This window comes from Hyaena hyaena, unplaced genomic scaffold (genome assembly GCF_003009895.1).
Source record: "Hyaena hyaena isolate Hyena2069 unplaced genomic scaffold, ASM300989v1 scaffold_453, whole genome shotgun sequence".
NCBI classification, from domain to species: Eukaryota; Metazoa; Chordata; class Mammalia; order Carnivora; family Hyaenidae; genus Hyaena; species Hyaena hyaena.
Genome location: NW_024081083.1, coordinates 472,697 through 499,095, shown reverse-complemented (window position 1 = coordinate 499,095; position 26,399 = coordinate 472,697). Strand labels below are relative to the sequence as shown.

Sequence of the window (26,399 nt, the reverse complement as noted above, 5' to 3'; positions counted from 1 at the left end):
GAGGTTTTTCTGTTTCGGACTCTCTCCTTTTCCCCTCTCACTCCCCGTAGAGGGTAGAGGGGGATCGCCTCCCACCCTGGAGTCTCCGATCCCGGCCCGATTTTATCTTCCCCGGTTCGCACTCACATTAGAAGGCTCTCTCAGTGGATTCTGCGTCTTTTTTCTCCCAATCTCTTAGGTTTTTTAAGGTTTCCAATGTCTTCAGATCTTTTCTGTGTGATGTATGGGCGCGAGTGCAAGTACGGAGCTCCTTACTTCTCCGCCATCTTGCCCTCTCCCTCGGTGATGTATAATTTTTTAACACATTGTTGGATTTGATTTACCAATATTTGGTTGAGGATATTTACATTTATGTTTATTAGAAATAATGGTCTATAGTTTTCTTAGTTTTCTTTTGGTGTCTTTGTCAGGTTTGGTATTAGGATAATGCTGGGCTTAGAGAATGACTTAGGAAATATTCCCTCTGCTTCAGTCTCTAAAAGAGACTATAAAGATTTGGTATAATTTCTTAAATATTTTGTGGATTTCACCAGTGAAGCCATCTGAGCCAAGCGCTTTCTCTTTTGGAAAGTTATTATGGATTCAATTTCATTAATTGATACAAGCCTATTTATATTGTCTGTTTTTTCTTGTGTCGGTTTTGGCAGATTTTACTTTTCAGGTGGTCCATTTCATCTAGGTTACTAAATTTGTGTACATAGACTTGCTGACAGTATCTTTTTAGTATCATTGAGATCTGTAGTGATGGCCCTTCTTTCATTTTCGATTTTAATAATTTGTGTCATCTCTTTCTTTCTTAAGCTAGCTGTAGGCTTATCAATTTTACTGATTTTTTTTTAAAAACTGGATTTTGGTTTCATTGATATTTTTCCCCTAATGAGTTTTTGTTTTCAATGTGGTAGACTTCTGTAATTTTTATTAGTTATTCTTCTTTTACTTTGGATTTAATTAGTTCTTCTTTTGTTAGTTTCCTAAGATAGATGGCTTAGATAATGATTTTAGATCTTGTCTTTTTCCATACATGCATTCAGTGTCATAACTTTCCCACTAAACATAGCTTTCACTGAATTCCACAAATGTTGATAAGTAGTATTTTTATTATCATAGTTTAGGTTTTAAAATATCTCCTGAAATTTCTTCTTGACCCATGTTTTATTTAGAAGTGTGTTTTTTAGTCTCCAAGTATTTGGAGATTTTCCAACTATCTTTTTTGTTAATAATTTCTGGTTGAATTGTGCTCTGAAAGTAGACATAGTATAGTTCCTATTCTTTCAAAGTTGTGAAAGTGTTTTTATGGCCCAGAATGTGGTTTATCTTGGTGAAATTTGAGCTTGAGAAGAAGGTATATTTGGCCTATTTTTGGGTGGAGCGGTATATTTATGACAGTTACATCCAGTTGATTGATCATGCTGTTAAGTTCAACTATGTCCTTACGGATTTTCTGCCCACTGGATTTGTCTATTTGGGATTGAGTGGTATTGAAGTCTCCAACTATCATAGTGGACTCATTTATTTTTCCTTGCAATTCTATCAGGTTTTGCCTCTTGTATTTTGACACTCATGTATTTTGACACTTACCCATGAAAGACTGATAAGTCCTCTTGGAGAATTGACCCTTTATGATTATATAATGCCATCTTTATCCCACATAACTTGCCTTCCTTTGAAGTCTGCTGTCTCAAATTAATATAGCTCCTCATGCTGTCTTTTAATTAGTGTTACCATAGTATGTATTTTTCCACTCCTACTTTTAATCTATATGTATCTTTATATTTGAAACGGATTTCTTAGAGATGGCATGCAGTTAGGTCTTATTATTTGATCCACCCAATAATCTGTCTTTTAATTGGTGTATTTATACCATTGGTATTTGAGGTGATTGTGGGTATTGTTGCATAATGTGCTGACTGAAAGGAACATTTGTAAATAGGCTTTTAGTAATTATATTGTCCAATGACAGTGTCTAGGGTTTTTAGGGAATCTATGGCCTTGGGCTGTAGACTCCTCAAGTGCCTCTCGGTCTTTTCCCAGGCTTAAGTGGAACCAAATGACTAGAGAGGGTGCTGGAGCTTGGTAATTCCCTTCCTCTGTGTGGAAGGTAGAGGGATTTTCTTAGCATATTTTCATGAACATGTGTAGAAGCCTAGAGCCAGCTGGAGTTGAGTGTTTTCTCCCCCTAGGTTAGTTAGCCTCTGATAAAACTCCAACTGGTTCTGCTCTGGTAAGATAGTTTATTTTAAGGGAAGGTCTTATTAAGAGTTATGAAAAAAACTCTGGCATATTTAAAAATGGCTCCCATCCATTCTTTTACCAGAAACCCAAGAAGATTTTTCTTCAATATTTACTGTGAAAACCTGGCAGGGTTGCAGGATATAAAACTCAATGCAGGAGCCCTCCCCCAACCCCCAATTAAAAAAAAAAAATAGTCCTCAGACTTGTCTACCCTGAGTCACTGCAAATTCATCAATTATAGTTCAGTATTTCCTACCTCAGCACGGGGTCCCATGGAGATTTCTACTTGTGGGTATTCTGCTCTAATAAGACGTGATTCTGTATATCCATGTTTGTCTGTCCTATATTCAGGACAGCACTTTGTCCTGTGACCTCAGTTTTGTGATGCATCTGAGAAGAGTTGTTGATTTTTCAGACTTCTCAGCTTTTTACTTGGTAGGATGGAGTAGAGACTCATAGGTTCTCTGCATGCTAGCCTGGAAACAGGAAGTCCTCTGTTGACTATTTTATTTCTTAACTTTTGGTTTTCTTTTCTTTTCTCTTCCTATGTAGTCGTTTTTTTTTATTCCAAGCTGGAAATTATAATCCTACATTGAAAGGAGAGATGTTGAGTTTTCTGCATACAGGCAGTCAAATTCCTAGCAGATCTTCTTGGACTTTTTAGGTGTTGTTTTGTGATAGGCTTGTGTGTGTCCATTTGGGTTTTGCTCTTAATTGTAAATACCAGTCCTACAGTAGACTGTGGTCATTACTTGCATGACCTTTTGTGGTCTCAGAAGAGCATCTAACATGGCCAGGGAGTTCTTTCTATTCTGATATGCCCCAAACTTGAACATGTTCTTGCACTGCATAACATCAGGAGACTTTGCTTGGGCTGTACTTCTTGTCTCATGGTCCAGAAAGGGATCCAAAGCAGGAAGACAAGGTAACAAGGTGTTCACCTCACGTATTTTTCTCTTGTCAGAGATCACAGCTCTGAGCTGCCTGTTGTTGGATACCTAAGAACAGTCGCCTCATAGACTTTGGTTCTGGGCTTGTTCAGTGGGAAGGTATGGTTGATACTTTCTGTTCTGTCTTAGCTGAATGCCAAAGACTAACATATTAGCTTTACCCTGCCTTAAAGCCTGTTACAAAGGCATCTCTATGTGTTCTCCCAAACATCATCACTTTCGTTTTTGTGTGTGTTGATATTATCTCATATTTATTACTCTGGGTAACTTTGCTGTGTTAGGACACATTCTTTTGGGCTCTGATTGGGACAGCATTAAATTTAGGCTTAATTTAGGGATAACCCACATTTTTTCCCAATGTACTGTAAATTGTATTTAAGAAAAAGCATATCTTTACATTGAATCAAATTTCCTTTTATGTTCCTTATTACTTTTAATAATTGTGCAAACATAAGTTCTACACCTATAAGTTCATTATAAAATGTATTATTTTTGTTGCTATTGTGGATAGGCCTTACTATATTTGGTAAATCTCCATTATCTGTATGAAATAAGTAGTTTTTGTATTTTAACTATAATTATTTTGATTTCTCATTTTTTCTCTAGTTTTCTAGCTGATCATCTTGTATTTTCTCCCTTAACCATCTGGGTACAAATAATACTTTTTACTCCACATTTCGAATATACTTAAACTTATTTATTGATATTGCCTAATTATAGTAGAGAGTATTTCCAGAATATTGTTATCTAAAAGCATTCTTGGGGAGCCTGGGTGGCTCGGTCAGTAAAGTGCCCGACTTCAGCTCAGGTCATGATTTTAAGGTTCTCGAGTTGCATCAAGCCCTCTGCCATCAGCACGGAGCCTGCTTTCGATCTTTTGTACTTCTCTGTCTCTGCACCTCCCATGCTATGCGCTGTCTGTCTCTTTCAAAAATAAAATAAACATTAAAAAATTTAAAAACATTGGTGACATTAAGAATGCTTTTAATGTTTTTGTTTTATTTTTTATTTTTGAGAGTGAGCAAGCATGAGTGGCAAAGGGGCAGAGAGAGAGGGAGACACAGAATCCGAAACAGCTCCAGGCTCTGAGCTGTCAGCACAGAGCCCGATGGGGGCCTCAAACTCATGAATCATGAAATCATGACCTGAGCTAAAGGTGGATGCTTAACTGACTAAGCCACTCAGGTGCCCCCTGATTACTGTCACCAAATTTAATGGTATTTCAAATATAAGTATATCAAGTTATATATAACTTAAATCATTAAGTTATGTATATATATCCTGTCCATTTTTTAAGTTAAAATTTGATATCTAGTATTTCTTTGGTCTCCATAAATATTCTCTAGTTTTTCTTCATTGAATTATTAATTTGGTGATTAATATATTTAGACTTTCTAATGCTTCACCTCCCTTACATTTTTAGTAAACCTCACTAGATTAAGCTGGCTTTTTTTAAATTGCTGTCTTTATGCTTTATTTGCTAAATATTTATTCCTAAGTAAATGTTTGACCAAAAATATACAAGCCAGTTTAATTTGTTACTGTTTTGTTTGTTAACTTTTTAAGTTTTTCGATTAATGATAGCCTGATTTATTTTCTGAGGAAGTTAAAATGACATGGGCAGTTTTTTTTCTTTTGGTATATTGACAGAAATCAACTTGGGCTTACTTGGTGGTGGTGGTGGTGGTGGTAAGAAATGGAGAAGGTGACTCTTTGACAGCTTGAAATTTTCCCTTTGTTTAATATTGTTTCAGCTTTTTAATCTTTTTGAAGTAAGTTTTTAAAATCCATGATTTTCTTAAAATGATTCATTTCATCCAAGATTTGAATACGTTAGCATATGCTTATGCAATATATTACCTTGTGGTACAATGTTTACTATTTTTTTAAAGGAAAGAAGTAAATGATGTTTGATGTAGGCAAAAAAAATCAAAATAAAGGCTATAGGGGATCATGTAGATACTAATTCTTAATCTCATGGTCTAGAAATGACCTCTTGATATTTTAGGCATATTTATTTCCAAATTTCATTCTTTAAAGTTTGTCCTATTTACCTGTGTAGTTTGTGCTGCTTTTAGGAAGGGGGTGATGAGTTGATTGAACAGAGATCATTAGCTTTCCTTTTTCTGGTGTTCGGAGAGCTAGAGATGGTTGTGAGAGTGTTTAGATCGAACCCACAGCAGTGGGAGCCCAGGAAAATAGAAAATAGGGCTCTGCACATGGGTTGGAGAAATAGATAGACAGTGGGGATTTTTAAATCTAAGAAAGCGAGCTTAGAGATAAGATCTTGTTTAGGGAAAAAGTCTCCATTGTACAGGATATAAAAGCAAGGCAAATGAACTCAAGAGGTAAAACCACTGTATTACAAAGAGGTGAGGCATTGTTGAAAGGTGTATAAATTCTGATGGAGAAAGAGTTAGTACATGTTCAGAGTTGATTCACACGGAAGAGTCAGATTCTTTGGCTTTATCATAGTGGGTTTTGGGTTTTGTACATGTGACAGAGCTCCTTTTGTTGAAATTTTCCAAGTAAATACATTTAGGTAATCCTGGAGATTAAGTCAGATTTGGGACTTGGAGTCACTTGCCTATTTTTAGCTCTTGGATTTATAGCATCTTTCTATTTCCAAGTGCAGGGTCAAGTGCCTTCATAGACTCCCATTTGCTCTTTTAATGACTTCAGCTGGATTTCCATTTCTTGAGTTTGATACATTTTCTTTAACATATTGAGGGGCAGTGAGATGACGTACTGAGGAGGGAGAAGCAAATGTGTGATCATCACCAGTGACTATACTAGCTAAAGCTCAGAGGAAACAGGATTGGCAAAGACGTTTCCCTTAGTTTCTTCAAGCCCTGATTCTTCCTCAACGACTAAGGATACTTAGTCCTTTGTCTTAGGATTTGAGCTTCAACTTCCATAAAGAGTCTGAACTAAATTTCTATGCTGTAACTATTTATCTAGTACCTTCTATGTTTGGGCTGCACCTGCACTTGCAGTTGGTGCAAGAATAATAAATGAGACAAAAATCCCTGTGCTTAAGGGGAAAGAAGAGTCCACTGGGGGCTTTAGCATTCATAATTTACTAATACTCGAGGACAGGAAAAGACAGTCTCCATTTCAGCAAATATCAACATAATACATGTTCTTCAGAAGACAGGGAAGTACAGAGAATTATAAAGAAAATGGGAAAACCCTAAAAATATGCCACATTGAAATAACTGCTTTTACCACGAGGTAATCATCATTCCATGAATCTCTCTATGAATACAGAAAATAGAAAGTAAGATTGGAAGATAGAGGCAGAAAATTACATAGGCCCAAGTAGTGTGAAAATGTATCTTTTAATTGTTAAAAATAAAGTCACTGAACTTTATTTGAATGTAAATGAAAAATATAACACTAAAATGATAGCAAAGGAATTGATGAAACTTGATTTTTTTTTCCCATTGCAAATGGCTGTGGCATTTGAGCAGATCCAGCTAGGGATCAGATACAAGATTCTATAAGTCCAGAAATTTGAGTCATTTTTTTTCACCCTTTGTATGTTTCAGATTTAGTTAGGAATTGTTGATGGTTTTATTATAAAATAGATTATTTCATTACGAAACCTTTTCTGTTTTGTTGTACCTTCTCTTTCTCTACTCCTAACTTGATTTATTTTGTAATTATACGCCAAGGTGCTCCCCCCCTTCCCGAATAACAATTTCCTCAGGTCTTTAGTCTTAGTTTTCTATTGAATGCTCCCTGAAATCTATATTGATGCTAATCTATATAGAATGCCATATTGGTGGTCATTATCAGTCCTTTTACAATTTCCGATTTGTTTTGACTTCTCTCTTGAATGAGTGGATACAATATCCATAGAAAATCCAAAAAGCATTAGAGAGCTCTCAGGCAGCCAAGACCTGTAGAGCAAGACTCTAGATAGAAAGAGTTGCAGAAAAGGAAGACCTCTACTCAGTAGTTTTCCTGTTGAGGCATTTGCTAATTTCTCAAGGTGCAGGAGGTGAGAGGCTAAGTTGAATTAAATTTTGGTACTCTCACTCTCCCAAGAGGGGGGATCCCATAAACTGAGGAGCATAACCCGATAAAGAAGAGGAACCCTCATAAGCACTCCCAGTCATTGTTAAGATACCTGAAGAGCTACACGCTAGAAATGAAGCCAGAGGGCAAAAGATGTGATGCAGCCTAGGTTAGCCCAGTCTGTGATTATATGAAAATAGAAGGTTCCATTTCATCTGCTCAGGAGAGGGTGAGCTCAGTTGGAAGCGAGATAATTTCTAGAGCTCTTCTTTTTCATTTGTATTTCATGTGTCTTTCTTTTGTAATGTTAATCTGTTAATCAAAAATTGCCACATGCACCAAAACCCTAGAAAACAAATTCTAAAAGTAGGTTTATAGATGTCCCAGATAATAGAATTCTCCAGCACAGATACTATCATAACTGTGATTAATACGTTCAGAAAAAATACATGACGAGATGGAGAATGTATTAAAAAAGGAAAAGAATATATTTTAAAAATCAAATGGAAAGTCTAACACTAAAAATGTCTCAATGAAAGGAACAATCTATAATCTTGAAATCTGAGATCTGAATCAATCCTCTCCTGTATTTAATGGAAATCCCTTTTATTCCTCGTTTTAAACCTATTTCCTTTCTTTTTTTCAGAGTGGTCATTCTCACCCTTCTTTATGGAAAAGAATATAAGTATTCTTGAGTGTATCTTAAGCATATTACATTTGTAATATGTGATCCATAGTACCAAGTATATTACATTTGTGAAAGTTCATTCTGTTACAGCAGAAAATTAAAAATTTTGCATGATGTGATTGAACATATGGTTGAGAGATATTTTCTTTAAAAACTGTGTTTAACAATCTTGAAATAAATGCTAACATTTGGGAGCCTTTGCTTCTCCAAAAAAAAAAAGGGGCTATTTTTCATTCGAGCAATTATATAATTTGAATATAAATATCACTAAGGTGGCACAGTACCACATTTAGGAAAATGGCAAAGAACTGGGAAGTAGGAATTCTCAGCTTGTTGAAGATCATATTCAGTTCTTTCTGGCATCTGATGAATTGTTATTTGTAAAGACAAATAGAGGTGATACCCCTGGAGCATCTGACTGTTGATCATGTGATTTCTATGGTCATCATCCAAAAGTTTCATTGACTACCTATCTGTAATTCACTTAGTCAACATTTACTGAGTATTGACTCTGATACTGTCTTTGTTTTTTGAAAAATTTGAAATCTAGTGGTAGAGACAAACCTTTTTAAGTTAAAAGTGGACAACAAAGGTGTTAAGTGTGACAATGAGCAGGAATGCCTCATCTTCCTGAAGCTGAGTGTGAATGAGGGGAAGGAGTCTTCAGAGAAGTGTTCAAAGTGGAGGAAAGGTTGAAGGAGTCTAACAGCAGTCCCCCAAGCAGAAAAGAGCATGTGTAAAGAACAGAGCAATGGTGGCTTTGTTTCAGTCTTTGCAAAGAATGCTAGATACAGTCACTCCTCCCTTCATGACCCTGTAAGGGTCTCTCACAGAGTCCCTCAGGTTTCTCTAAACTTGGCCTGCACGTGTTTTGTAAAGATGGGGGTCATGTCCCCATTTGGGGACCAACTGAGCTCTGTCCTCTACAGCTGTTCCTTCCGTTATCTGGTCATAGAGTCTGTGCATAGACCTCTCTTAATATTCCCAGAGACGGTTTTCCCATGAAGCTCAACTCAGGGATGATGCAGTTTTGGGGGGACAGAGCTTTCCTCCCACCTCCATGATCCCCAGCCCTGAACTGGGGATTCCTAGAAGTTAGGAAGACATGATGGAAAAACTGCAGACGGGGAAAAATATTTGGGTGGTACAAACACAAGAATGTCTACTCTCAAACTTCAGAAACACTGAAAGGCTTAGGAAACCAGATTTCCAGAATTTCCATTATGGTAGCTCTGAAGCAAGGCTGATAGTCTGTTCCTAGGTAACACTGATGCTGTTGGTTCAGGGAGCACATTGCCTTAGACAAAGCAAGTTTTCCTTGCCTTGTAAAAACAAGAGACTGGATTAAAAAAAAACACACACACACAATAATACTCGGATGGTCCATCTAGACAGATGTGAAATCTTTGGTAATGCCTAAAATGTAGTTGATATTCAGCCAGATTATAGCTTAATTTGGTAAAGTAAGGTATTAGAGAAGGGTAAGCCTTGAGCATTCTTGATAGATGGGATATAAAATGGCTCCAAATTCAGCTTTCAAACTTAAAACCATCTTAAAAGTGAAGACAATGAAGGTTACTTGGCAAAGGAAAAAATAACCCAAATAGACTTGAAAATATAATAGTTCTAGTTGAATTTTTCTCCTATGTTCACTATATTCTTAATACACAAACATTTAGAAACAAACTCTCATACGATCAGTAGCTATGGCCATGTTTGAATGGCTAATCTCCCTCAGCCAAGCCCATAAGAAACAAATAATGATGCATTTATGTAATATATGTGTCTCTGGTTCTCAGCTTTTGCTCAACCCTGGATGCACCTGAGGGAATCTGGATTGAATGCATCTGTGGTCCAGGCATTAGTATTCTTTTTATAGCTCCGCAGGTCATTCTCAAGTGTACTGAGGGTTGAGACTGACTGGTGTAGTCATTGAACTAGGGGTAACCTATATTTTATGAATGGAGATCTCACTAATTGTTTTGCCATGAAGCTCCCATCAGCTAATGTCTGTATGAGGGTTTTACATTTCACATATGTCTCCATGAACCCAAATTCCCCAACTTTGGTAAACACCACTTTGAAATAATGCTGTGCTCCATTGATTGCCAGTTGGTACAGAAATCATATTTATCTTTCTAATGAGTTTTGTTACATATGCAGATGAGGAACAAATTTTTTAAATGCCAAGTCAAGGCAACGAGGAAAGCAGACCGAGCCTGTTCCAGCAACGTGACAAAAATGATGGAAGTTTTCAGAAACTTGCTGGCAGCAAATCCACGGCCAAAGAGCCACAGATCATGTTAACGCCTTGTTGGCTGTCATCCTGTAAGTTAAATTGAAGGGAGCTTTTGATTAAGGGTACAGTCCAACCTAGATCAAAGTGGAAATGACTCTTGACACTCGGGTTCTGTTTAAGAGAAAGAGAAGTTAGGTCAGTCACTCAGAGACTTGGCTGACCACCTAGAAGGATGTAAATGACTTCGTAAAAGAGCTTCCCATATGGAATCGTAAGGATTACATGAAAAATCTCACCAGTTAATGGTTTATGTTCATTGCTAAATTCAGGATATATTTTGCTCAGTACCACAGACTGAGCTAATACAAGTAGAGGGTATCCAATTAAATGTAAACGTAATCTAGATGACAAACAATTTTTAATACAGTTAAATGTTTAATATGGCAAGAGGCTTACTTATACTAAAAAGCTATTCATTTTTTAGTTTGAAATGCATATTTAACTGGGCATTCTGCATTTTAGCTTGCCAGTTTAATTTTTTTTAATGTTTATTTATTTTTTAGAGAGCACGAATAGGGGAGGGGTAGGGAGTGAGGGAGACAGGATCTGAAGCACGCTCCAGGCTCTGAGCTGTCAGTGCAGAGCCTGATGCTGGACTCGAACCCACAAACCAGGAGATCATGACCTGAGCTGAAGTCAGATGCTTAACCAACTGAGTCACCCAGGTGCCCCCTTATCTTGCCAGTTTAAATCTTACTCCATCCTCCAGGGGGTTTTGGGTAGGACTGAGTAACAAGGACTCTCCTGAAACTCCTATGTTGGAAACATTACCTCTGACCTTCATGTACCTCTTCTTCCCCTTGTAAGTTATTTCTGCGAACAACTGCTTGACTATTGTAAAGTTAGGAAAATAATAGGAAAGGGGAGTTAGGCACACCCTGTACATCCAACAAACAGAGCTAAGTAGAAATCTCTTTGTAACTGACCAGTAAGTTTGTCCTCCATATAGATCAAGCTTTCCTAAAACTTGACCTTCCCCTTCCCTTTTTCAACCTAGTTCCCATGATTCCCCTTTGAAGCCTCACTGTCACCAGTGTTCTCAAATCATTCATTCTCATGGTCCATCTAATCCAGGACTCTGCCTGGGAAAGGGAAAGAGTTGGAATATTAGAATGACCTGGGGAACTTCGTCTAAGTAGACATGCCTGCTCTCCTTTGCTGCCTCCCTGCAGAAAAGCCCTGGTCTGGAGTCCGTGCATGTGAGCAAGCCAGGCTGCTCCTCTCAAATCTTCATAGGGAGAAAAAAAAAAAATCTATGACTGATTTGCTTTTTTCGCAGTTGTAATTTGCAAGAAGGTGAAAACAATTCTACCAGGAAATCTGTAGTTCTCTGGTGTTCCTTCTTGGCTCTCATTACTTCTACTAAAAGGGAATTACATTGTGCACTTGAAAATAATACATTGTTTTGTGTCCATTAAAAAGGTGTGTGTATGGGGGGGGTAGTTTTGCCTTCTGTTATCTGAATGGCTACACTTGGCTGTATTCAGAGTACTTGGCCCAGATGACATGACACTCCCAGCCATCCAGGGGCTGGCTGAGTATCCCTCCTAAGTGTGGGGTTACTGGTGCCTGTGCAGGTGGTCCCCCAGACCAAGTAGTGCAGTGAAGCAGGTTGAAAGTACTTGTAATGCCTGTTAACTGGTTCAAAATCATGGCCACGAGATACAAATTGGAGACTCTACCTCGACAAGCCTATTGTGGAACAAGCTCAGACTACCACGTGTTTAGCTCTGGGCACAGATTTAAAATGAAAATATACATTGCAGGTTGCTCCTTGTTTTATTGCCAGGATCTTCCCCCCCCCCCCCCCCCAGAACAGTAGAAGTATTTGGTAAATATTGAAGGGGTCCAGCATTCTAAAAAATAAGTTGCGTTTAAAACCACCTGTTTTCTTGGAGATCTTACATACGTGGAGTTATCACACGTAGCTATGCCTGTCTCATGACGTGAACACTGATTGACTCCTAGTTGAGCAAAATGCGGTTTGAAGCTCACAAAAATGACATTCGGTGGTACTTGTCAGACAAGCTCATGGATTAGGTAGAAACACTTGGTTTGAACGCACAGTGTTCTCCTGGGAGGAGCCAAAGAAATGATTGATAGCACTGTCGTGTTTCAGTCGCGGAGTTGGTCATTTGGACGTAGATAAACTTCTCAGGAATTCCTAAGCGGTAGTTTGCAAGGCCCGGGGAGGACGGTGTAGAGCCGGGAGTGGCCTTCACGAGTCCTAGGGAACAGGGAAGTTTAGCGGAACCATTCAGCGAGGTCTTCCAGCACCTTGGACTTGCCCTCTTCGGAAAGCGGGCTTCTGTCTGGTGTTTGCTGACACAAGGCCAAAAACACCTCATTATTGCGGTGTGATTGAGGTCATGCCCTCGAGTCCCTTAATTCGTGTCCCCGGTTGGAACTGAAGGGAAAACATCGCGAGTGAGTTGTCTTGAGGAAGAAGCCCGTTTCAGCTCTGCATCTCGCAGAGCCTGCGACCGCCAGGCCTGCGTGCCAAGGTCATTGCCTGCGGCTGCTCGCACCCGCCCGGTGCTAATAATGCTGCCACCGGAGGGCAGAGCTTGCCCTCCAGGTGTGTTACAGCATCTCTGATGGAAACAGCAGCCCCGTACTAGGAGGGTTGGGTCCCCGCAGGTGGGGCTGGCGGAGGGGCCTCCAGGCGCTGACGCTGTATGTGAAGATGAACGGATAGCTTGCGGGGGAAAAGACGTGGAAGAAGTTAGGTCACATATGGGCTCGGAGTTTCCCCGAACAGTTTTGCAAAGCCTTGTGAGCACTTCTGTAGCTCAGTGGTCCTTGTGCCCAACAGGATACAAATGAGCCCTCCCCAAGGGCGCAAGGACGTTCACGGTTGGTGCTGGGTGCGCAAGATCATGGTGGAGAGGCTGCTGGGAAATCAGAAGCGAAGACAGTAAGCTGCACGTGTGTGCCTGTTTCTAAAATGGGTCCTGCCAAGAATGGATCTTTGAAAACTGATCCTGATCTTTGAAAAAAAAAAAGGTAGTATGGGAAGACATTTGAGTCTAATTTGCTTGAGGTAGGGAAGAGCAACACTGTGACAAGAAACATCAATGGAAGGAAGTTTCACTTAAGTACCTATTCATTCGGGAGTGGCTCCAAAGGCCTGTAAACTAGGGATTTAGGGCTATGAGTATAAAGTAGGACTCTCAGAACGCCTGGGTGGCACAGTCGATTAAGCGTCTGACTTCGGCTCAGGTCATGATCTCACGGTTCATAGGTTTGAGCTCCATGTTGGGTTCTGTGCTGACAGCTCGGAGCCTGGAGCCTGTTTCAGATTCTGTGTCTCCCTCTCTCTCTGACCCTCCCCTGCTCATGCTGTCTCCTCTCAGAAATAAATAAAAAATATTAAAAAAATAAAAGAACTCTAAATTCTTTATTTCCAGGGAAAGATTTCTCTTTTTCTCCTTATATATATTACCATTATCCATATCAACAACATTGGAAACTAAGAGAGAAGGAATCCCTTCTCTATGAGGGACAAATGTGTTAGTTTGTCAGAAGAAGGCAACATAGAGGTCATGCTATAATACTCAAGGCGTAGTATGGAACTCTTTAAAAAATTTTTTTTTAATGCTTATTTATTTTTGTGGAAGAGAGAGCATATGTGCATGAGCCAGGAAGAGGCAAAAAGAGAGGGAGACACAGAATCCGAAGCAGGTTTCAGGCTCCGAGCTGTCAGCACAGAGTCCAACTCGGAGCTCGAACCCACAAACCATGAGATCAGGACATGAGCCTAAGTTAGACGCCTAATGGACTAAGCCATTCAGGCACCTCTGGGTTTGATGTTTGAATGTCCAAACCATTCCCCTTGACGCGGACAGCAGGCATCGAAAACAGCTTTCAAGTCCCTAGTGAGGTGATAGGTGAATGATTTTAAGGGATTTCTTCCTTCTGGCAGAGTTGACTCTAATTTATCTTAACAGAAAGCTTCTGGCCTAATAAGTATGTCTTTCTTTTTTTGGTAAGGCTGAGGCTTAAAAGAGACAATGGTATTTCAACTCACTGCAGTTAGATTCCAAAATCTGGGCAAAAGGTCAAGGAATATATGGTACAGTTACACTTGAGTTTGGGAAAACAAAGTTTGAGTTAAGTTGGTTTCACCTTGGAAGTCATTTTCTCTGCATTGTATATACGCGCACATACTCTGCTGTGGTATGTGAACAGAAGATGGGTTTCATCTGCTTAAGTCCGTAGCCTTTGATGGACTGTTTGACCGCACTTGCCATCAAATTGACTTTCAGGATTGTGATAGCCATATCAGTCTCTCTTCCTGCCATTCGTTCCGTGTGCGTGGTGTGTGTGAGGGTGTGTACGTGTGTGCGTGGAGGGGTGGAGTAACTGAGTGTGTCAAGATGTCTTATACAAACCTCTGTCAGAGCTTGAAGGTGAGGAGGATAAAGACATGTCTGGAATGTCTTACACACCGTGGGAGCCACAAAGGGCCAGCCACAAAGAAGCCTCAGGATAGGGAGACAAAGGAAGTTGGTGTGAGAAGTCCCCTTGAGGGAGGAAAGAGTCTGGCACCAGGAATGGGGCATGTCATAATGAGAATGGCTTAGTGTGGTGGTATCAAGGACCAATTATTTTTCGGTCAGATCTGTCTTCTAGCCCAACTCTTTGTGGAGTCTTTTCTGATTCCTTTAGAGAGCAGAGTGGGGTCTTGTATTAGAAATTCTCAAAGAGACTGCACCCCAAATGGCACTGCCTTGATAACCCTCTACTAGGGGAAAACTTGAAAGACAGGAGGAGACAGAAGCTGTGACCATTTGGTGCCATGATGGCTAACCCAACAGCCAAAGTACCAGCAGGATAGGAATTTCTTAGAGGCACAGATGAGGCCTTGTCTGGGGACTCTGAGAAATGGGTGAGCGCATAAAGCACAAGAAATACGAATTATTAACTGTGCACATGACCACATCTGTACCCACAGGCTGGGGAGGCAGGGAGAAACTCCGTTTTCACCTCTATTACTGCACTTCACACAGAATTATAACTACTTGTTTACCCTCCTGCCTCCCCTCCTACCTAGGCTCTGAGGCCATGCAGTCCAGGGGCTCTATTGTATTCATCTGGGTTTTTCTGGAACCTGGCTTTTGTTCCCCCTAAGTAGTGGGTGCTCATTGACTGGTGGGGTGGGGTTTATTTTTTCTCATTTTTTTTCAGCCAAATGACTGATTTCTATGCTTTTATTTGTTGGTGATTCTAGAAAAATCTGTAGGACACAGAAACTTCATTGGGGGGCAGGGGGAGAAGAGAAGCCGGGGTCATGACTTGGCTTCCGAATTTGTAGCCTCTTCCTTCACAGGCTGTCACACAGGAATACAGAGCTTCCTGCCCGAGGGGAGACTGCTGAATTAGACTTTGGGGAAGGACCCTCCAACTTTCCCCTCAGATGAGAGCAGTTCTGTTTTTCTGCAGAGGTTGGACAAAAGAGAAAAGAGCATTTCAGCTGGGGGCTTTGAAAGGCCGACAATGAGCAAAGCACAAAGTGGGCCTCAGCTTATTGAGCCTCAGTGAATGCCCTGGCATTTCTAGACTGTAACCTATACATCTGCCCGACTGGGGGGAGGGGACGGGCGCGGGGGGGCCCCCCCGAGAGGAGGGATTATGGTTGCAAAAATAGAGGCAGTGTGAGAGAGGGATGTTCGCAGTGACCCCGCTCAGCCACTTAGACTGCTCTGCCACATTCCTCAGAACAAACAGCTATTAAAATCCGAGTGCACAAAGCCTGTAGCAGGCTTGGTAATGACAAGCACTGTCAGCACACTATAATTAACATGGGGTGGTATAATTTATAAGGAATGCACTGTACAGTTTAACGCCAACACAGAGCGGGGAATATCTGTTGTGAGCCTGCAGAATCAAAAGTGGCCTTATCCCTTGATGGCGAGCCTCTTGCCTTCCCAAGGCGCTTTAATTTATTTCGAAACTCACAAAAGCCTTTGTCACACTGAGTCAGTTCCACGCGAGGCACCAGGAAGCCTTGGAGGTGACCCTTCACCTCCCCTCCCCCTCCCATATTAATCAAGAAGGGAAGTCTCAGCAGACTGCCTTTACTGTACATAATTAAGCAGTTCTGAATGCTCAGTGAAGCTCCAATGGGATGGCATGGAGCCTGGTAATATGACAGTTAATGGGATGAGACCCCCACTTATTCTGTTTCTATAATAAGCAAGGTGTTGTGTGTGTGTGGTTTTTTGTTTTTTTTGCTTTCCAACTGAGGGCAGGAAGAGAAGGGCGCAGTCACAGAAGATGACAACAGTGACAACACGGGGTTCTTGGGCACCTCTGTCTGCCTTTTATGATTGTCTCCCCAAAGGAAAGTGCACCCTAACTGGAAGAAATTAGCTCTTAATTATCCGTGTTCCGTGGCTGTGATAAGCGAAGGCTTTTACTTCTGCAGAGCTGTGGATTGGGATGAGAGCCAGTCCCAGAAAATAGCTCTAATGGGAAGGTTTATACCTCTCTACTCTTCTCTCTGCCTCCTGCAAGCCTGGCAGCTAGCTGAAATACGGCTGCAATCCCACTTCTTTGGTGATGAGGATGTTTAAGAAAATGACGTGTTCCTTTGCTTTTAGGGGATGGCCCGCATAAGTAGGTGTCCTCAAGGACCAGTTGCTAGGGGTGTGGCTCTCCTCTGCTGAAACTCCCCGCCCCACCCCCTCTCCCCTCATCACTTCTCTTCTTTTCCCTTAAAGAAAGAGACAGGGTAAAATTACCTTTGAAGCAAGACAAGTGCAGTGACAGAAATCAATGGTTGTTTTTAGCTACAGCATCTTGGTTCACAAATTAAAAATGCCCGTTGGCTTTGCCAGGGAGCAACGTGGCACACAGCAAAACAAAACCAAGCTCTTGGTGCTGAAATGATCCCTCAGAAGCGAAAGCCTATCATACACTCCACTGCGAGGCATCCATGCGGCCCCATCCAGTCTTGTGTTAGGACACATCCCTGGGATACAGAACAAAACCCAGTGCCCTGATCCAGCAACCATCCGAGTGGCTACTCGGAGTCCCTTAAATGTGAGTGTACGAGATACACACGCTTAAGTGTGTCTGTAGAGAGATCCTGAAAAGGCTTGTCTTACCATCTGGGTTTCCAGAAAGGAAGCGGGGTGGTGGCCTGACAGACTAGGATTTGCAGAAAGGGGAGATGGGGACTTTGGGACTGTCTTTTGGGCTCCACTCGCCCCTCTGTGCTTCTTTTAGAAAGTGCTTGGATTTCTTGAAGAAGAAATGATAAAGCCTTTCAGTGATTGGAGCTTTCAAATGCAGCAAAGTCATCTGAAGGCCGCCTGATCAGCATCCAAAATTCTCTTGCTTTGGGGATTGTGTTCTAAGATTAGAGATAGCGGTTGGCTCCTGGCAGCGTTTTCTCCCAGTTTGGTCGGGAATGCAGGTGTTCTGCTCGAGAAACTGGGGCTGGAAGCCGTGAGGACGCCTCTGTTTTGGAAAGGTAACAATTTGGAGAACTGAAAACCTTCCCTTCCTTCCCATAAGGCTGAACAGAAGCCCTTTCATTCACATCCATCATATTTTATTTCAGATGCAGAAACCTTTTCATTTCAGAAATCTCAGCATATGTTATCTTGCTCCAAAACAGCAAACGGGGGCTTAAAATACATTCACGGATTTCAAATGCTTGCTTTCCAAACAATATATATATTTCCACTCATATGGCACGTATTTCAGCAATTTCATACTTTTTTTTCCCTTCTCCTTCATCTTCTGGTTGCTCTAAAGCATGCAAGCACGAAGCACATGTAGAGAGAATTTGAGAGCATTTTGTAATTCTCGAAAGGTTAATTGCACTATTTATAGACCCAACTGTAAAGCAAAAACCCTCCGTGTGACCCTAGAGGGTCCCCGTAGTAATAGCAACGTCCACGGAACCCTGACCAGTCGTGAATTACTGTCTGGATACAGAGAACACTGACAGTTCAATCACAGCACTGTTTCAATAGAGAACTCCATATATTTAAAGCGCTGATACTGTTTTCCCTCTAAATGACAGTCTTGACAGATGGGCCCAAAGCACTGCAGACGTTTGAACAAGGAAATAGAGAGGGAGCTGCTGGAAGCTGGGCTTCATGCAGCCAGCCGAGAATGATGAATAGAGTGTGATTGTGTCTGACAGGTAGTAATATAACTATTCATTCACCACAGAACACCTGGAGCACACTATATTAAATGGTACAAGATGGAGAGATTCTGTGACAAGAATAGGAAGCGTGAATCCCAGGCTGAGTTGAGGGACCGCAATAGGAAAGGTCAGGGGTCGAGCAACATAAACTGCCTCCGAGAAGGCTGTAATTAAATCATTTGCTTACTAAAGTGTTTCTAATGTTTTGCTAACATGTGGCCAGGATCATTACTTCGGCATGTCTCAACACTTGGAATAAGAATGACTTCCCCGGGCTCTCCCTGTTGACTCTCTCTCCCTCCTTGACAGCCCCGGTTATTCCTTATCTCTTGTGAAGCCTCCTGCTTTTTCCCTCTCTTTCTGCTCGTGTGGCTACTGCTCCGAGTAATAATATAAGAAAACTTAAGGAGCCAAAGGGTCCTCATCGCGGTAAAATGATAAGGGATGCCCTTGCTGTTGACCCCAGTACAGTTGGGCTTGGATTGGGGCGTGGAGGCTGGCCAATGTCAACCACATAACGCCTGGATGTTCTCCAGGCTGCCAGGCAGGAGGTGCCAACCTAACAGCGGGAGAAGCCTGCAGTCTGCAAATGTTGCTTTTTACCTCTGACATCAGCAAGAACTCTGAGTGTGTGCAAAGCAAAGAGGGAGGGTGGGGCGGTGGGTTTCAAGGAACATGTGACGTTTTCTGCAGCCTTCCAGTGCACCCTGGCTAAATCTCTACACCTGCTTTCGTATTCATTTCCAAGGGCCAGGTCTGTTGTCACATTCTGCAAGCTTTATTCCCAGGAAGTACTGGATCACAAAACAAGGTTGAGTAGACTCTCAAACTTTGGCATTTTGACTTACACGTGAGCATGTTAGATAATAAGACATGTATCCAGAAGGAACATACAATGGCAGAGTTCGGTTAGTGCTCTGCTTCGTAATGGCGTGCCCGTGGGTGAGAGCGTGGACCCACATGCTCTCTGATCAGAGTCGCCCTCATCAACGAGAAGCCTGTACCAGAGCCCAGCTAGTTCCCAAGAGCCTTGGGAAAGGAAACACTTGGTGGTGGCTCTTAACATGGGCGGATGTTCATCAACTGCCGCTTCCAATTAGTTTTGCTTGTCACTTTCCTTATTCACAGGATCTCGTGATGGTCAGGAAAGCTAGAGCGTTGCCATCGCATGCTATTTAGAGGGTCCCTCCGGGAGCGGAGATGCTGGTCACTTTTGTCTTTGCACATTCCGGTTTCTCTTCTTGTCTTTGTGGCTGCTTTGGCTGGTATGATGGTGACTCCCTGACGGCAGGGTCACTGCCCGCGTAGAAGCTCTGTGTACCCGACTGGACCATTTCAGATCTCCCTTTCTCATGAAAATCACATTTCGATGAGGTGCAGTCCTCTTTCCCAGCCTACTGCAGTGTGCAAGCAGGGGTTTAATGCTCATAGAAGGATTTTGCATGTGACCTCTCTGAGGAGCTATGGAAAACAAGAAAACGAAGTCCAGTGAGAAGTCCCCCCCCATCCAAAAGCCTCGCTCCATCGCTCCTTCACACCCTCGTTTTCCAGTTGGTCTTGCTCAGCTGTTTCGAAACGCCTTTGGTATTGATTTATGGACGTGTGTATTCCTACATTTTCATCTGGATCTATTTTATCTGACTCATCTCATGAAAGAATATTTAACAGCCATGAGCTCTCTTCCAGCCTCCAAAGAATGACTTTTGGGAACTGGGCAAATGTGCAAAATCGTCTTTGGCAAGTCTCCTAAGAGACCCCAAGTGGAAACTTAGAATCTCTCCTGTTTTTTTCACCTCTCCCGAAGATTTCTACTCCCCGTTAGTCTTTGTTGTGGGTATTTAATGCATAGACCTCTTCCAAGCATAAAACCAAATGTTTCTCCCCATGTTGTTTGACCGCCTTCTTTTTCAGTGAACCTTGCTGCATTTACTAAATTGAGCACAGTTATTGTGTGCCCTTGTAGCCTATCTTTTTTCAGGCCAGTTGAGAGCCCGCATAATGCTTTGTGCTGCCAATAAGGGGAAAGAAACTGTTTTGCAAAATAAGCAAATTGGATTATCCAGTGTGTAAATAGGCACTCTACCTCCCCACTTCCACCTTCCACCCATGTAAATCAGGAAAAGCAATTTACTTGTGCAGAGAAAATCCACATCACTGCCCACGCCTCCCCTGTCTTGGCGAGCACTGGGAGTTCATTATAGGTGAGGAAAAGGAATTTGTTAGCACCTATACAGTTGGAGACAGTAATTAACTAATTTGCTTCCAGTTTTTGCAGTTTAAATGTTGGTACCTTGAAAAATATTCTTTGGAATAACCCCAACTTTTTAAATGTTGTGTTCGTAATAAGACAATGAAACAAACAACTGGGTATCTCGATTCTTCAAGCTCCATTAGCGAAAAAAGCGATATGCCAGTTGGCCCAATAATTTATAATTTGTAATTAGGGAGAGTCAGGCTTGTGTAGCACAAAGATGAATTAAACTAGGTTTCTTTTAAGGAACAGTGGGTCAAGTTTGCCATGGTGTAAATTGGGCATTATTTGAAATGAGAAGCCACGTCACTTCCTTTGTGCACTGAGAAACACTGCTAATTTTGAAGTGCTGGTTTCATCTTATTAGAGTAAACCTGAAATGTGGTCACAATTAATGTTCGCAATTTAATAGTCTTGGACACCATGCTGATTAGGGCTCCTTTAATCACTGTTAAGAAGGTAGAGTTATAGAATAGCACAGCTAGAAACTTCGCAGTCCCTTTGTCCTGTTCTTCATCTAAAGGTGAATGTGGCAGAGACCAAAGTCAGAGCTTTGCATCGTGGCTGGACACAGAGGGCAGTCAGGTCTCCTTCTGTCTACTGAGGAGGGTCTGTTCCACTCATTGTAGCGAGGAAGAGATAAGGTATCAATACCATGCTGTTCAGAGAAACATCACTCAGAACTGCTGGACACAGGGCAATGGAGGTCTGTAATGTTTAGTTAGGAGCTGGCTTGAAACTTAGTACAGGCATACGTAGATTACGATTCCTGCTTATTGGCACCAAAGGTAGACATTTGTTTTTTATTCTTCTTTTCTTCCATTCTGTTAGTCTCGTTGTTGGTCCTGGGCAGCTAAACATAGAAACATGAGAAGAAAAATGTTCAAAATTCTTTCAGGTGGAAAGCTGAAGTTTCTAAAAGGGGCTTCAAAAACAAACAAAACGAAAACAAAAACCAAACCCAAACAAGCAAGCTTGGGGAGCAGATGTCTAAAAAAGTACTCATGTTTGTATTCTTGTTTAGGGCACGTGGCTGACTTGGTTGAGTCTCCTGACCTCCATTGCAGAAAAGAGCCCAGATGCTGCCCACGGCAGCTGTAACTAACTGTTATCTGTGTGCGGGAAACTGCCACTGCTTCTTGGCCACCTCTATCATGGTGTGGAGCCTCGTGTTGGACGTGGGGAGCTGGGTATATAAGCACACACACTTATAAGTTTAGAAGTGAGCGGTGCACATATTTCTAAGAAAGTGGTCTTGGTAGTACTCTGTGCACCGAGGGCAGCAGCCTGGGAAACAAACCACTGTGTCCCCAGGCTGAATGAAGTCAGGAGTATAAAAACAAACTGAGCAGACAGCCAATAAAAAGGCAAAATCTCATCTTCCCGTAGTTTTAATTTATGGAGCCAAATTATAGGGGATAAACTAAAAAGCAAAACAAAACCGACTTAATGAGGCATTTTGCTTAGTGCTGTATTTTAAAGTGCAAATGGCATGCTTGTAACGGAGAGAGACAGAAAACAAAAAGACCGGTAAAAGTGCATTGTGCTAAAGGCTGCAGGTAAATATTAGGCTTGGAAATGAAAAGCTGCATTTTGGCCAAGTGTTATTGATTGGAATTTTCTCTGCAAGTACCATTTTAGGACACATCTATGGGATTTCTTCCGTACAATAGAGGCTTGCAGTCACTGTGTCAGGATCCGCCTTGCCTGGGCATCAGACTTCAATTAGATAATGACCATGGCAGGGAGTGAATAGCCAGGGAGTCATTCATCTTCCTCCGTACATGACACAGTGTAACGGGTATTTCTGATGCTCCGCGCACATTGAATTAGGTCATTGCCGAGTTTGTCGGCCTTTGAGAGAGTCTGTGCATTTACATGTGATGATTTCACCACCCCTTTTCTCCTTCTAGCCCGTCCTCTCCAACAGCGTCTATTGTTACGGAGCCCATATTGTCGGGGGATTGGAATTTATGTCCACGGATTAGAAGCGAGGGACACCACCATAGTCCATAATCAGCTCATTAGCATTCTGCTCATGGGAGCCAGTGTGAGTACAATTTTCAATGGCCTAATGTGACAGGTAATCATAAATTAGTATTTGCTTTAAAACAACAGCAGAGTACACAGCCTGCATGCTTAAGGAGAATGACTCAGGCTCTAGTGCAGCTCTGTAATGAAGTGGGAGCTCATTAAACAGATGCTCTGTACTTCACCGAGCTGCAGAAGCAGCAAACAAACCAAATGGAAATGTTTCAACAGCACACTGCAGTCACCCCGGACAAGTTCAGGTTCATTAGCCCGTGGCACCATCTACAGGAATTAGTCACAGTAATAATTAAATAGTTGCTTGCTAATTTATCATTTTACATTCGTTACTACATTTGCATAATGTGTTGTGGCCCCCGCCCCCCCCCCCCCCCCCCCCCCATCTCTTGTTCCTTTAAAATGCCCTCATGTGTGGGTAAAAAACTGAAAACGGTGGGGCGGGGAAGAGAAAAAAAAAAAAGACATCGGAAGTGGCCTGGATTTAGTCGCTCGTTGGTGATAACCTTATTGTTGGCTTCTGATGTAGAAGCTGTTGCCTCGCTTATAATATTAGCATTGTGTCATTTTAGTGGTCTGCGCTTAGGAGGGCGTCCTGGGAGGAGCTAAAGCTCCAGACTTACCTTGAAGCATCTAGGTGGGGAGCTGGGTGAAGTAGGAAACTCAGAAGCCAATATTGCTAAATTAACCTGCTGCTAGAGAGAGCTTGGCATGTAACTCTATAATTTCAGTGTCCAAAAATAACAAAGCCATGGAGTGTGACTTAATGCCACGCAGAGGTCAGGAATAGCTTCTCTGTGGGTTCCCCGGACCTGTTTTGGGATGCTCTGTCCTTCTTGAGAAACGAAGTCACATGGTCCCTTTTATGTGGTTCAGAGCCACTTAAAGCCCATGGAAAGGACTGCATTTTGCTAGTTAGGAACAATTGAAGTTTTTGAAAGGGAACTACTAAAAACCACGGTGATTTGCACTAAAATGTCCAGGAGGCCACCGGATTCAGGGGACAGGGAGGTAGGCGGTTGTGCAGGTTAGGGGGTGGGCCGGGTGGGGAGAGCGAAATCAAAGCTGGAAGGCTACTTCTTATAGACTGCTGCTGTGTTTGGGTTGGTTGATGATGTGGTGATAAATTATTCAGTGGAACAACACGGAACAAGGATGATTTTTCAAGGCTTTAATTAATTATCCCTTATTGTCATTGATATGAGGTCCCTTTATAATGTAAAATAAATCATTGAATGCTTTCTTGGTATTTTCATTCTCCGCTTTTTCAGGACACTTTGGCTTCAGTAGTGGCATATAAAGTATGTTTTGGGAAGCGAGGGTGATTCTGAAACACTAGGGCTCCGGGGACCCTCAGCAACAGAAACCGACCATGGGGCGAATCCCGAAGGCAATTTTCACTTCCTCGCTCATACTTGGCCAAAGGTGTGGTGCAGCCAGAGAGCATACATTCCTTTGTCCTCTCTTCACCTTTGTTGTGGCCATTTGGAAACCTTATGTTTTAGCAGTGCCAGCTAATTAGGAATTCTGAGATTTTAGAGTCTTTACGTGGGCGTATGTGTGGGTAAAATCTACCTCTTTGGCGTCCCACAAGAGAAGGTGAAGATGGCAGGGAAACACGGGTGGCCAATTAAAGACGAAGATGTATAAATGGAGGAGAGATGAGCACATTATGTTCACGACAGAACAAACACGCAAAGCAAACTGCCATTCAGTGTGTTGGCAAGGGCCATTAGAGCTTCCTCAAGAAATCAAAACATACGCCTGCTCGTACGAGTCTCAGAATGTGCATGTTGCCTTGTGTTGCATCAGCAAGTTTAGAGTAGCGAAACATTAATTTTTAAAAGATGATAAATTCAGTAGAGCGGTCATTCAAGCATTTTGTCTGTTCAACTGCATCTTTTCCTTCCAGAAATTGTCCTTCCTTTGTTCAGGGATAATACAAGCAGATGGCTCCAGGTTCACAGTGATTGGCTCACATATGGCCCCAGGAACCAATTAGAGGCCAGTGAGACCCTTTCCCAAGGATCTGGCCAGGCTTTAGGAAAGAATACTCCATTTCCTTGGACACTGCAAACTATAAAGATTTAAGCTGCCACAGGCTATCCTTGACACTGTCTAGTGAAAGCTTGTCTAGGAATGAATCCAATGTGGAGAAAAACCAAAAGGAGAGAGAACTAAGAGTGAGCCAATGTTTTCCCTTCTCGCTTAAGATATTTTGTGACTATCGCCGAGGACTGGTTAAGGCAAGAGCCGTGAATAACACACTTACTCACACCTTCATTCTATGCTGGTAACCAAGGCACAGTTGGTGGAAATGGATGGTCAATTATCTTGCAGCACCATTCCTTTTTCTCTTGGACCCGAATGAACATATTTCAGATTTGTTCTGTGATCTCAGTGAGTCCTTGTAAGTAAGATGTGACTGTTGATACTATTAAAGTTATTTAGTGTCAGAGTAATGGTAAAAAGATCTATGATAACACTAAAGAAGATGTCGTATTTGAAGAAACAATGCTTGGGTCATTTTCAGAAAACCACATCTTTACTGTTCGCGGCTCAAACTCCTCTTCAGACTGACTTTTGGCCATCTCCTCCTTAATCTCTCAGTCTGATGAACTCAGCTCAAAGCTATCTTCCTGAGGAAGACTTCCCCAACTCCACAGCCTTTGGGGAACCAATCAAGCTACTGTACACCTCTTCGTTTCCTTCACACCTCTGATGACACACTTGTTGCTTTCTCTTTTCTCCCACTGAGCTAATTTGACTCATGTGAGTTCTCTCTACCACTAGAATTCAGCAGGTTGAGGGGAATTACTGTATTGGTTTTCCCCACATATATATATATATATATAGGTGTGTGTGTGTGTGTATATATATATGTGTGTGTGTGTGTGTGTGTGTGTATATATATATAGGTGTATATATATATAGTTTTATAACTATTCTTTCTGTTAAATGAATAGTTACTAAATGAATATCTGTGGTAGAATAAGAAATAAAAATACCTTAAGTCTCTGTCCCTGGCTCAGACATTCTAAAACCTTTGGAATTTTCTGAGGTAGAAGTATCTTTTGTTATTGATAAGGAGACATTTTTGATCACACCTGAGCTTACATTAATGAGATGACTAAAGGTACCATTCCTAGGTAGTCTCAGGGTGGGGCTGGTCACCAGAAAGTCCAAGTGATGCAAGAGTTGGAACTTCCAATCCCATTCACCTACCTCCAGGAGGTGGGGAGGGGGATTTGGATTAAGCTCCGAAAGAACGTTGGAGTGAGATTTTATGAGTTTCTGAATTGATGAACACATCCATGTGCCAAAAGGGTGATTCATAGAACTCCACAGAGACAGAAGTCACTGGATCTTTCCAGATCTCACGCTATGTATCTCTTCATCTGGTTCTTTATTTGCGCCCTTTATTATAAAGCAGTAAGCACAAGTAACATGTCTTCCTGAGTTTTGTAGGCCCTCCTAACGAAGTATTGAACTTGCGAACAGGGTCATGGGCACCTCCCATTTAACACCAGTGGGTCAGAATGTGGCCCTGGTCCTGTGACAGGCACCTGAAGTGGGAGCAGCCTTGTGGGACAGATTCTTAACCAGTCAGGTCTGCTCTGTGAGTAGTATCCTCATTGAATTCAACTGTTAGATACCCTTTTGGTGTCCACGGATTGAAGAATTGGCTGCTATCAGAGAAGTCACCCTTCAAGAGCCTGATGATATAGAATTTTAGAAAAAGT

General features: G+C 41.8%; 1 long non-coding RNA gene across 2 annotated transcripts in view; it reads right to left on the bottom strand.

Moving 5' to 3' along the window:
- Window positions 1-20,410: 20,410 nt before the first annotated feature.
- LOC120246098 overlaps window positions 20,411-26,399 on the bottom strand; it is a 157,648-nt gene continuing 151,659 nt past the window's right edge. For both annotated transcript variants that reach the window (XR_005531968.1, XR_005531967.1), the window contains exon 3: window positions 20,411-21,463. This is a non-coding gene — a long non-coding RNA (uncharacterized LOC120246098). The remainder of the gene's footprint in view (window positions 21,464-26,399) is intronic.